The sequence below is a fragment of the Rhinopithecus bieti genome, unplaced genomic scaffold (assembly GCF_001698545.2).
Source record: "Rhinopithecus bieti isolate Rb0 unplaced genomic scaffold, ASM169854v2 scaffold_6947, whole genome shotgun sequence".
NCBI lineage: Eukaryota > Metazoa > Chordata > Mammalia > Primates > Cercopithecidae > Rhinopithecus > Rhinopithecus bieti.
Genome location: NW_016805294.1, coordinates 689,901 through 698,841, shown reverse-complemented (window position 1 = coordinate 698,841; position 8,941 = coordinate 689,901). Strand labels below are relative to the sequence as shown.

At 35.6% G+C, this 8,941-nt stretch overlaps 1 protein-coding gene across 1 annotated transcript in view; it reads right to left on the bottom strand.

The window, feature by feature from the left end:
* Positions 1-8,941, bottom strand: part of TET2 (tet methylcytosine dioxygenase 2) — a 134,534-nt gene that overhangs the window by 88,620 nt on the left and 36,973 nt on the right. The window contains exon 2 of the mRNA XM_017872054.1: positions 1,022-1,167. The gene's annotated coding sequence lies outside the window, so the exon portion shown is untranslated. The remainder of the gene's footprint in view (positions 1-1,021; positions 1,168-8,941) is intronic.

Sequence of the window (8,941 nt, the reverse complement as noted above, 5' to 3'; positions counted from 1 at the left end):
AAAAAAAAAAAAAAAAAAGCCTAATTCTTCCTTTTTTCTACCTAATCCAGATTCTTTCCTGCAATGTCTCTATAATTTTAACTGGCTTATATAGCACGGGCAAAATTATATATTGTAGAATTCATTCTCATCTTCATCTTAAACATTTTAGACAAAAATATATTAGTTCCCTACTTCTACACATGCATATATGAGAAAATGGTCTGGCAACCCTTAGGTTGGGACACTCAGCAGGTCATGCCATTCAGAGCAAATTGATTTTTATTAAGATAATTATAAGAACATGATTTTAGAAAGTATTTTGTGTCTCCCTCTTTCTTTTGTATTTTCAGAAAATCATATGAACTGGACCTGGGGGCATGCACCTGTAATCCCACCTCCTTAAGAGGCTAAGGCAGGATGATGGCTTGAACCCAGGAATTTGAGACCTGTCTGAGCAACATAGTCAGACTCTGTCTCTACCTATTAAAAACAAACCATATGTAAAATCACATAGTTGTTCCTGAGATCTGCCATTCCATAATTTAGTTCTCTGCTAGTTCTATGGCACCCAACTGTCACAAGACTGACTAGCCAGATGCAGGAGGTACTCACTTGTCAGGTCAGCAAGTAACCACAAATACCATTTATTTGGTCCTTAACAAGATTGAGACAAAGTGGTTACAAGTGAATCAAAATGGAGGAGATAAATACTGTAACAACTGGTTATAGATATCACATTTTCTCATGTTTATAGTTCTATTTGAATAATCCTTACCTCTTTTTAAAAACTCCATAGACATTGAGAATTGATAAAAATCTATCTCCAGAAAAATACAGCTATACATAAGTCAGCACATCACTTTAGCAAATTCACAAATCTTAACAATCTAATCCATGTGTCCTAAGCATAGACAACAAAGAAAAGTATTTGAGAGGGTGCAGGGTAACTTGGAGTTGAAGTTTGGGAGAGAGATTAACCATTAAATTAGGAATAAATTTATACTTGACAAACAAGCATCAACTGTCTCCACTGTCTTACCAGCAGCTCAGTCCCTTACTGCTCTTCCTGGATCATGTCCTGTTGGCTGCTGCTGAGCCCATCTCCTGCATCCAAGTGTCGTAACTCAGTAGGAGCAAAGGCAAGTAAACAATCTTGAGAGGGTGTGCTGCTGAATGTTTGCCAGCCTAGAGAAGACAGAATTTGAACATTTTTTAGTTAGCAAAAAGGAACAGGGTATATACACCTGCTACAAAGAGTTTTAAAGGTTTTAGATACCTATAATTGGATATTTCCATTACACAATGGCTGTTAAAAAACTTAGAGGATCTTTCTCAAAGCAATGACACTCTTAAATGTACCATAATAAAATTCTAATATTTGTAGAGCACTTTACAATGCCCAAAGCATCTTTAGTCTTCACATCTTCACCGCAATAATCAATGAGGCTTAAGCGCCAGTGGCTTATATTACTTCATCTGTTGAATACAGTGGTTCACAGTGTGGCTTACAAGAGTATCACCTAGGTATGAAGCTGAGGATTTTGCTGAGATTCTGACTTGTTGAGCTAAGAGGAAACTTTATTCTCCAGGTGACTTTGAGATGAAGTCAGGATTGAGAATCATTAAGTCCTTGTACTTCATAAGATGTGGCACTAACTAAACTCATAAATAGCAAGTATTCATTCAGTATATGCCATGTCAAGGTAATATGCTAAGTGCAATGGAAAAGGTAAAACATTATAACATGTGGTCTCTGTGCTCAAGGGTTTTAATTTAGCTGGAGAGACTGGACATATACTTTAAAAGGACCACCCAATAAGATACCTACTTTAAAAACATAACCCAAGTAAGACTTAATTGGCAAAGATGTAGTAAAAATATTGGGTGCTACAAATAAGTGGATATGACTATACACTGAAATAAGGGAGTAGGTTAAAAACATAAGAGAAGGTCACTGAGTTCCAAGGGCAGGGAGAAAAGAGGAATGGGGAGAAAGCATTGTTTTGAGGCAAAGACATAGCTGCAGCAAATTGGAGGAGATTAAAAAGCTCTCTCTGACTGAAGAGTGTCTACAAAGAAGCATAAGAAGAATTTGGAAAGACCGATTTGAAACAGAATCTAAAGAGTTTTGATAAAATGGCTAAAGAGTTGGTCCATTTTCCTGAATATATGGAAACAGTATTGGAATATCCTGAAATAGTATCTGAAATAGTATTGGAAGCTGTTGAAGCTCAGGTTCCAGGGGTTCTTGGTAAATGCCAGACACTATTCTAGATGCACTACATATGTTACCTCATTTACCACTTGAAAAATTCTGGTGAGATCATTATTATCATTATCATCATCATCATTATTATTATTCCCACTTTACAGAGTAAGAAGGGAGGTCTCTTAATTTTTTCTCAAAGTCACATGCCTAGAAATAGTAAGCTGAGACTGGGACATGTTGTTTTTTTAGAAACATGGCATCATAAAAGTCATATGTTAGGGTGTTTTGAGATATAATTCACATACCATAAAATACATCCTTGTAAAGTATATGAGTCAGTGGGTTTTACTATATTAAAAAAATTATGCCACTGTCACCTATCACTACTATCAAATTCTACAATATTTTCATCACTCTGTCACCCTCCCCCTGAAAAACAGTACCCATTAGGAGCCAGTTTTCATTCATTCCTCCCCTGGGCCTTGGTGACCACTAATCAACTTTCAGTCTCTATGGTTTTCCTATTTTGAATGACTTTATGTATATGAAATCATACAAAATTTGGCCTTTTATGTCTGGTTTCTTTCACTTAATGTTTTTAAGGTGCATCTGTGTTGTAGCATGGATCTGTACTTTATTCCTTTTTATGACTAATATTCTATTGTATTGATATACCATATTTCCTTTAGCTATCAGTGATGAACTTTTGGGTTACTTCCACTTTTAGCCTCATAAATAATGCTTCTTTGGATATTCACTTCAAACTTTTAAATTATGATAAAATATATGTAACATAAAGTTTGCCATTCAAACCATATTTAAGCATACTATTCTGTGGCATTAAGTACATTCACATTGCTGTGAAACCATCACTGCCACCCATCTCCAGAACTTCTTCATCTTCCTAAACAGAAATTCTATGCTCATTAAACAGTAACTTCCTATTTGCTCCTCCTCCTAGGCCCTGGCAATCATTATTCTACTGTATGCCTCTATGAATTTGACAATTCTAAGTGCCTCATGCAAGTGGAATCATATAATATTTTTCCTTGTGTAATTGGCTTATTCCACTTAGCATAATGTATACAAGATCCATCCATTTTCTCGCATATGTCAGAATTTTTTTCCTATTTAAGGTTTAATAGTCCATTGTATGTCTATACCACATTCTGTTTATCCATTCATCCATCTATAAGCATTTGGGTTGCTTCTACCTTTAGGTTATCGTGAATAATGCTGCAACAAACATGGATATACAATGTTTATAAGTTTTTGTGTGGGCATATGTTTTCAATTCTCTTGAGAGTGGAATCCCTAAGAGTGAAACTACTGGGTCTTATGGTAATTCCATGCTTAATCTTTTGATGAACTGCCAAACTGTTTTGCAAAGTGGCTGCACCTTTTTACATTCCACTAGCAATGTGTCAGGGTTCCAATTTTTCCACATCCTCACTAACACCTGTTATTGTATGTTTTAAAAATTATATCCATCCCAGTGAGTGTGAAGTGGTAGAAGATTTAGGTGTTATAAATAATCATATGAAAGATATTGGCTTATTGCAGTACTCAAGTATAAGTGATAGTTGGAATGAGAGGGTGGCAGAATAAATTAAATAAAATGATCAAACAGAAATATTACTGATAAAGAAATGAATGACATTTAGTAACATTTTAAATGTAGGGAGAAAAAAGAATGATTCAATTATAGTGATAAAGCTTTTGAGTTTGGTTGTCTGGAAGAATGATGGTATTAATCAGATAAACAGATAATTCTAGAAAGGAATCTGAAATGACAAAATAAATTCTTGACATGATGCATTTGAAAAAACTTGTGTATTCCAAAGAAATAGTCATCAGGCAGGTGAAGTACAGGAGGTCAGGGTTGGAGTCAATAGGCTATTTCATTTTTCTTTTGAAAGAAATGATCAAAGAAACATTATTAAGATTAGAAGAGGGTTATTGCCTGTATATGATTAGACTCTTAAATCTGAGTTCAGCAACTGACAAACCAAACACTGAGGAAGGCAGAGGAGTTTTTACCTTCTGTTTTCTGCTTAAAATAGTAAAACAAAACTTCAGAAGTAAAAAATATATCTTTATTCAGCTTTATAGAACTTATTTTTATCAGAATTTGAGTTGGTATCACGTTTTTAACTATACCAAGGTGGTGCTTGTGGTTCTGGGAATGATGTGAGCAGTTCTAGGAGGATTTCCCTCTCTGAGCTGGCATAAGATTGGGAGTCCTAGAGGATATGAGTGTCACTATGAGCAGTTATCTGGTTGGCTTGGAATCAAGCTGGCAAACTCTCAAGGAGAAACTATGAATTCTAGTTCTATTTGCCCAAAACAGTCCCCTTTAGTAAAAAGAGGTGATCCCCAACAAATAGAATAGTCTCTTGCTAGAATATAGTTCCTCAGTAGCCAATAATTCTGGCTTTGTTCAGCTTTGAAAAGTCTCCAATATGATAATATTCAGGAATAAATACAGTGATGACTCACAGGCTTATACACATGTTTTGAAAGAGAAGCTTAATGAGGCTATTTTGGATCATGCAGCCGGGCTGTGGTGGCTCATGCCTGCAATCCCAGCACTTTGGGAGTCCAAGGTGGGTGGATCACTTGAGGTCAGGAATTCGAGACCTGCATAGCCAACATGATGAAACCCTGTCTCTTCTAAAAATATAAAATTAGCCAGGCATGGTGGTGCAAGCCTGTAGTCCCAGCTACTTGGGAGGCTGAGGTGGGAGAATCACTTGAACCCAGGAGGCAGAGGTTGCAGTGAGCTGAGAGCTGAGATCGTACCACTGCACTCCAGTCTGGGTGACAGAGTGAGACTCCACTTCACAAACAAAAAAAAAAAAAAAAAAAAAAAAAAAAAAAAAGAAAATTATCAAAGAAAATGCAAAATACACTCAGCTTACACATTGAGTTTTCCTTCTGCCATGATATATTGAAAGTTATAAAAAAAAGCACTTAGAAGATAAAACAGAACAAACATATGAAGGGTAACTGCTGAAGACAGAGATTAAGAAAAGGGCCATGAAGAGGGTTAAAAAAAAAAAAAAAAACTAAGCCAATGAGCACATTTAAATGTTCTCATTCCCACACACATATCTACTGTTTTGTTTTTTTCTTTGTTTTCCTGAGACAGGGTCTTGCTCTGTCACCCAGGCTCAAGTGCAGTGGCACAATCGTGGCTCACTGCAGCCTTGACCTCCCAGATTGAAGCTATCCTTCCATTTCAGTCTCCCAAGTGGCTAGGACTACAGGCATGTACCACCACACCCAGCACATTTTTTGTGTAGTTTTTGTAGAGATGAGGTCTCACTATGTTGCCCAGGCAGGTCTCGAACTCCTGAGCTCAAGTGATCCACCCGCGTCGGCCTTCCAAAGTGCTGGGATTACAGGCATGAGCAACCACGCCCAGCCATAGTTACATTTTTAATTGAATAAAATATACTTCACCATCAAAGTTGTAATCATTTTGAGCATAATATCATTCTTAAACATATTTTCCTTTGTTCCCTAAATTGAAGCCTATTCTATTTTATCTTTATAAACTATTCACTGTTTTATTTTTATTTATTTTTTACTTATTTATTTATTTTTTGAGACAGAGTCTCACTCTGTTGCCCAGGCTGGAGTGCAGTGGTACGATCTCGGCTCATTGCAAGCTCTGCCTCCCCGGTTCATGCCATTCTCCTGCCTCAGCCTCCTGAGTAGCTGGGACTACAGGTGCCCGCCACCACGCCCAGCTAAGTTTTGTATTTTTAGTAGAGATCGGATTTCACCGTGTTAGCCAGGATGGTCTCGATCTCCTAACCTCATGATCCGCCCGCCTCGGCCTCCCAAAGTGTTGGGATTACAGGTGTGAGCCACTGCGCCCAGCCTCACTGTATTTTAGAAAGGTATTATATACTTTATCTGCAATATTTTCAAAATAGATTTAGAAAAAAAAAGACAATAAAAATAGCTAAAATTTATTGAATGTATTCTAAGTCATTCAATTTTCATACTATCAATTGTTTACCTTAGCACACCTTTGCAGGTGGCAGGGCCTCCAGAGCCTGCGCTCTTATTCAACATGCTTCATGCCCTCCACAAGCTTGTAGGAGATTCGATGAAACATTTCATTTTGGTGAAAGGTAAGTAATTCTATATTTCAAAGCCTAGAAACAGACAAGTTTTCTTTCTGAAAGATGAAAAATGAAAAAAAAAAGAAACCAACCTCTTCTCTAAAAACTACTCTACCTATAAACTGAATATATCATTACAAGCTAGGCACCTTACATAGGAATCCTCCATTTGGGGTTTATATGCATTTTCCTTTCAAGAGATAGATCCACCACTGATCAAACATCATCAGACACTTCCGTTAAAAACAAGGGACTTTGTTTATCATGCTGGATTCAGTCTTTCCCTTCCCTTTGTGATATTAGTACACCTTCATGGCATGTTTCTTCAAAGCCCCAGTAATAGATGTTTCCTTCCTGTTGAAATGCTGCCTTGGCTGCTTCTCTGCTTGATGTGATTCTCCTCCAGGTTTAAATGGGGTCAGACTGGAGTTCACTAAACAGCACATTACTCACTCCAGCAGGATATGCCCACAAAGTGGTTCTCCTATTCTTATACACATGTGTACACACATACATACACACACACATGCACACACACCTCTCTCTGCAAGTAAATGATCCCAACTGTACAGTGCCTAAAGGGAAGTGCTATTTCAGAATGTCAGCTACTTGGCAGTGATGGCTATTCTCCTGTTAATGCTTTAAAAAACCACTACGGTAGTCAAAGTTTTAGGAAGAAAATTAAAGACCTTAAATGTATTCACTTCCTGCTCCTCCTAACATAGACAAAGTGGTGACTCCCAGTGAAGATCTCAGAAAGTGTTTGCAGAACAAATTCCATGAAGATAAAAACAAGTATACACCATATGAGAATGTTTCCAATCAACAGTCTTTATATAACTACAATTGCCAAACAAGGCTGAAATATCAACCACCAGTTATAAACTATTTAACATAGTATTTCCATTACACAAAGTTATTATTTAAGAATGAAACACTGGAACATGAGAGGTACAGGTATAAAGTCACAAGGCATTGTGTATAGATTATCAGATCAATTTATATAGTTTCCAAAAAGAAAAGAAGTTATGAGGGAATATTTTTTAAAATAATAGTTATTTTTAAAAACCAAGATGGAAAACACATCAGAAGAAAATACCGTATAAACATCACGCACAAAAAGCAAAAGAAATTCCGCATCTGAAACACAAACTTTTACATGACATTCTGACGTTTGCTAATACTTGACCTCACTGGTCAGAGACTGGGCCAATGAAGGGTGTGCTCAAAATCTTAACTTTGAAAAGCTTCTTAAGGGTATGGTTTATTTTTCATCCACTAAAATAGAAAATATAATTCTCTATAATACACTTACCATTTCTAACATTCAGGCATTTTAGAGATCCCCACTAGAAATTTCAAGTACTATAGGAGAAGAAAGGAGTGAAAGGGGAAGAAAGGGGCAAAGAAAGGTAACTTGCATTGATTTGAATGCTTTATTAGTCATTTTCTTTTTCTTCACACAAGGAACTTCAGGTATTTGTAATTGTATTTGTGTGGCTGATTGCAGGACAATTAATTATATTGGGAGCTAGGTTTTTAGCTGAATCTCAGAATGTCTCTCCTGTAACTTCCATAAACCCCTAGGCAAATTAAGGGGGTAGGCTGTAGAAGAGTTAACAAAGTATAAACTAATCTCAGGTTCTAATTCTGACTCTAATCCTCCATAACTTCATGATCTTGAGCTGATCACTTAAGGAAACCGAGGACTAGAGGGCCTGTAAGATGTTAAATTGTATTATTTCTGTTCCAAACCAGCTTTAAGGTTTCATGATTCCATGATTTCGATACTATCGAATTTGAGATAAAAAAATATATATAGGAAAAGAGTTATTGAACAAATGAATAGGTATAAAACACAAGCCAAATTATATTAATGGAATTATTCTAATTTAAGTCTACTTGTGTGATATTAAGTTTATAAAATATACCCTTTACATTGTAATATATAACTATAATTGATAGCCACAATGCTTATTATTGATTCCAAAGGAATTTTTACAATATATATTCTATTCCTTATATTTAGTAATTTCATATTACAAAATGATGTAATGGTTTCTTGGGAGTAATGAGTCTACTACCATGGTTCTCTTAGACTGAACTGCTAATTGCATCCATTTAAAACAGACATAGATTGAGGATCAATAAACTGGTAGACTTTAAGTGCTTTTTAAAAACTGCTTCCAATCTATAACATTAACCCAGATATTTTAAAAGGATTTCATTTTCCTATTTTTGGGTGATAAGTATTAGGTACACATGAACCCTACCTTATAGTTTCTTAAAAATGGATGGAAAGAATGAATTTTTTAATCACTTATGTTATAAATTATTTATAGCCCAAATAATATCATCATCTAAGGACACTTTAAGTCACATGACCTACATGAGCTAAGGTTTAAAGACATTACATTAATATCATCAATATAAACATCAAAGGATCAATTATAAAAATTCTAATGCTTAATGGGATGGCAAAACTACAAAATAAAATTTTACACTATAGTATAAAATTGCTGACATTTGATCAGCCACTATTTTAAAAAAATATTCCTTCATTAACAATATTCTCTAATTTTCATTTAAAATTGAAACAAGAAAATTTTTATCT